The sequence below is a fragment of the Triticum aestivum genome, chromosome 5A (genome assembly GCF_018294505.1).
Source record: "Triticum aestivum cultivar Chinese Spring chromosome 5A, IWGSC CS RefSeq v2.1, whole genome shotgun sequence".
NCBI classification, from domain to species: Eukaryota; Viridiplantae; Streptophyta; class Magnoliopsida; order Poales; family Poaceae; genus Triticum; species Triticum aestivum.
This window is the reverse complement of record NC_057806.1, coordinates 458,980,264-458,985,053: the sequence shown is the minus strand read 5'-3', so window position 1 is coordinate 458,985,053 and position 4,790 is coordinate 458,980,264.

Sequence of the window (4,790 nt, the reverse complement as noted above, 5' to 3'; positions counted from 1 at the left end):
GGGGATTCGAACCCGCGCCGCAGCACACAAACCCGCAGAGCCACACCACCACGCCACCATCTCGATAGTGATATGCTACCGCAATCCTTTCTTTTATAGATAAGATCGTTTCCTGGGCTTGGGCCTAAGTCGTGATAAGCCTCCCCTTCTCTCCTTCTTTTTTACATTAACACAGCGGTCCGCCGAGTGGGCTCACGGCCCATAGCCTATCAGCAGTCGTTTTTAGGTCTGAAATGTATGCTTATTATTAAAAAAAATATGTTTCATTTCTTCTTCTTTCAAATAATTTGGGATTTCAAAAAAGTTTCAAACATAAAAATGAATTTGTTAGAAAAATGTACGTGAAATCATAAAATGTACGCGGACTAAAATAAGTTCATGATTTTGAAGAAATGTTCGCGTATTGAAATCATGCTTGTGAATTTGACCCAAAATTTTTGAATTCAAAAAATGTTCATAATTTTTTCATAATAAAGTTCACAAAAAAAGATTGTAAATTTCAAAAAAAATCATCAATTCAAAATCATCATTTCCAAGTTTGTAATTTTTTTTATTAACTATGTGACAAATGTGACGCAACGCTAAGTTTTTTAATTTTCATGATTTTTTCAACTTCTCATGTATAAGAAATTTTTTATACAAAAATATATAATGTATACTAAATGGTTTATCATGTATTTTAAAAAATTTAATCGAAGCATTGGAAAAAATATGTTAAACATTTTGTCATTAAATGTTGACCAAGTCTTCAAAAAATGTTAAACTTGCACTCCAAAATGTTAAATATGTATTGAAAATGGTGTTGTTCCACTTTGCAACAAATATTTTCTAGGTTTTTCGAAAAAATTATTTAAAAATATTAAACTTTGTTTGAAATTGAGGAATTAGTGAAAATTTTGTCAATTTCACGAGAGGTGTATGGAAACCTTTTTACATGAAACCATTTGGTGATTTGTACATGAAATGTGGTCTAATGTTTTGTAACAAATATTTGGAATGTGAAGGAAGTACCATTTTTATATATCCAAATGACATGAAATTAATACAGTTCCTTCATATGCCAAAATTATCTTCCTCCTTCAAATTGCAGCTCAGTCAGATCATCTACGTGAGCCCAGGTTCAATTTCTATTTTATGGCCAGATTGGCACATTGCAAAGCAAGTGTTATCTAGAACCCTCCTATTTTATGGCCAGATGACGCAGCTGCAGGTCAAATTTGACCCGCTTCCTTCTGAATCGGCGGGAATTTGTATTTTTCACCAGAGGTGGATAAAAACTTTGGACACCCAACTATTTTGTCAATTGTGCATTAAATATGGCCTAGAATTTTATAAAAATGATTTGGTACAAATTTGCAACAAATATATGGTAGGTCCTTCACAAAAAAACTCATTTCGGGCACTCGGAAAATGGAAAATGAATTTTTCGTCCAAAGAAAATGAAAAGTTCCTTAGGAAACATTGTTTGTCATTCCAAGATGAACCGTTGTGCACGATATGAGGTCGTTTGAACAAACTATGCCATGAATGTGGCCATAAGATTGATCATTTGGCTTGAAAGCCATGAATCTTCACACATGATAGCTCATTTCCGAGAACACTTTTTTAAAATAATTACCGTATTACAAGTTTATTATTTTTCCTGGAAACTTGGCCACATATAATGACACAATGCGAAGGTTTTCCAATTTTTTGATTTTTTTTTGAATTTTTTATGCCCGTTTCAAAATGCGGTCAAAACGGCGGGCTTGACCGTTCCTAGCTAGTGGTTGAATCTTGGAAATTTTTTGATGTTTCCTTAATTAAATAGATACTTGTATACCTAGAAATGATTTTTGGAAAAAATAAAGAGATAACTACGAGGCATCTATAGTTCAAATTTGACCCGCTTCGAGCTGAATCGGCGGGAATTTGTCTTTTTCACCAGTGGTGGATCAAAACTTTTGACACCCAACCATTTGGTCAATTGTGGTTTAAATATGGCCTAGTATTTTATAAAATTGATTTGGTACAAATTTGCAACAAATATATGGTTGGTCCTTCACAAAAAAAAAACTCATTTCGGGCACTCGAAAAATGGAAAATGAATTTTTTGTCCAAAGAAAATGAAAAGTTCCTTAGGCAACATTGTTTGTCATTCCAAGATGCACCCTTGTGCACGATATGACGTCATTTGAACAAACTATGCCATGAATGTGGCCATAAGATTGATTTCAAGCCATGAATCTTCACACATGATAGCTCATTTCTGAGAACACTTTTTTAAAATAATTGCCGTATTACAAGTTTATTATATTTCCTGGAAACTTGGCCACATATAATGACACAATGCGAAGGTTTTCCAATTTTTTGATTTTTTGAATTTTTTATGCCCGTTTCAAAATGCGGTCAAAACAGCGGGCTTGACCGTTCCTAGCTAGTGGTTGAATCTTGGAATTTTTTTGATGTTTCTCTGATTAAATAGATACTTATGTACCTAGAAATGTTTTTTGGAAAAAAATAAAGGGATAACTACGAGGCAGCGTTAGTTCAAATTTGACCCGCTTCCATCTGAATCGACGGGAATTTGTCTTTTTCATGAGAGGTAGATCAAAAAAATTTACACCCAACCATTTGGTCAATTGTGGTTTAAATATGTCCTAGTATTTTAGAAAATTGATTTGGTACAATTTTGCAACAATGTTTTGGTAGGCCCTTCACAAAAAAAACTCATTTTGGGCACTCGAATAATGATTAAAAATAGCTACAAAGATAAAAAAATTGCATGCAAACTGGCTATCATCCATAAAATATGGTCTAAATTGATAGAAAATTTTAGTTGTGCCATTTTGCAAAATACTTTTGATAGCTACTTCACAAGACCCTCCTAGTTTTAGTACTTAGAAACTATTCTAAATCATAAATTTTCTGAACCAATCAGAGCTCTTCACATGGATCACCCCCCTTAGCCGATCTGGACCGTCCACATCCGACGTATCCAACGTATCTCAGGTCCCCTCTCAACCCAACCCAACCCAAACCCTAGCAGCCCCCTCTCCCACATCGTCGCCGCCACCCACCCTGATCCCATCCCTCCCCTCATCTCCCTCCCAAGCCCAACCCACTTCCTCTGCCCTCTTCCTCGATCCCGTGGCCGCCGCTGCCCCTCATCTCCACCGGCGCTAGGCTTCCCCGCCGGCGACCTCGCTGCCCTTCTCCCGCACCGCTGCTGCCCCCACCCTCGCGCGCCGACGAATGGACCAATCCCAAATCCTCGAACCCTACCCGCCGCCCCGTCCCTCCGACCCGGATCCCCATCCATGTGGCCGCACGATGGCGAGGACGACGGCGCCGGCGCCGGCGACCGCGACGAGCGCATCTTCGCGGGCGTGCGCTTCGCGCTCATTGGCTTCGACCCCGCCTCCGAGTCCCAGGTGCGCCCGCCCGCCCGCCTCGACGCGGTTCCCACTGCCACGCCCCCCTTTTCATTTCGGATTTTGCCGCGCAGCGCCTCGTCTCACCGGCCCGGCGACCATAGGCAGGCAGTCCACGGCCAGGATGGCCGCGTGCTCTGCCGCGACCACGTACGCGCACGGCACTCCTCGTCGTCGGCGTCCCCGGAGTTGGCGCAGGAGGGACTGGCCGACGTCCCACGTCGACGTCCTCCTCCCCCTTCTCTTGGGTGACCTGGAGGAGACCAGGGCGCCGCCCCATCGCGGTCGTCCTCGTTCACCTCTACTCCAGCATCGAGGCCATCAACCTCGGGAACCCGCTCCTCAACCGCACCGTCGACGGCTTCCTCAAGATCGGCGCCGTGCGCACCCCTTCCTCCCTCCTCTTCCATCCAATGTCTGTATGTTGAAATGTGTCTGACTCTGATCAAATGTACGTGTGCAGGTAGGCGCCTACAGGGTGGTCACCGAGGACGCCTTCTACTGCATCCACTGGGGTAACAACCACGCGCATCCCATCTCTCCTACTCTATCTAGTATACAAACGGTGTTGTTAGCCACAAGATCTGGATTTATTTCTGCGGATGTTGATTAAGTTTGCTTCAGGCTATTCTACGAGTTCCACTAGTAATGCACTGATAGGCAGATGATATATTCTAACCTGGAACTGACTAAATGTTCAGTACTTCAGGCTATTTCAATAGCATTGCCTAGTTTCGAGCAAACTCTTGTAGAATAACTGTAGACAAGCAGTTGGGAAGTGGGTTTATTATCAAAATGTTGATTTAGATATGATTAGTAGATACCCATGTTCCAGGAAATTGTTTTGTTCAGTTTGATGTCCCAGCAAATTAAACCATGCATCATATTTGGGAATGAAAACAGATAGTGGCCTGCAGGCTGTAATAACAAGATATTTGTTCACTACATAATTTAGGAGCGTTGCTCGAAATAATTCAGGCTCCTTGTTTGTACTGCAGCACTACTGGACTATTAAATTTATGTAAGCCACTGTGTGACCAGTATGTGATCAAATTCTAGCGCTCTGCTTACTGTATATGAGCAGACTCTCTTTACTAGTTATTCTAATGAGGCCTATGAAGTTACTGTATATGACTCAGATCTGACATTTTTGTTGTGTGTCTGGTTTTTAGGATGTGGGTGGTGCAGTGGCCGCAAGAACACGCTCGGCAGCGTCTAGGCCGGGTCAGGGCGGCTAACAGCGGTGGCTACTTCCTTACAAGGACTACAAGCTCGCCCATGACTACACGACCCTCCAGGTCCCGTCTGCATGCCCGCTCCCTCCTCCCTACCTCATGCAGGTACCTATTTAGGCCGCAAGCGGACCTGACATGCTTA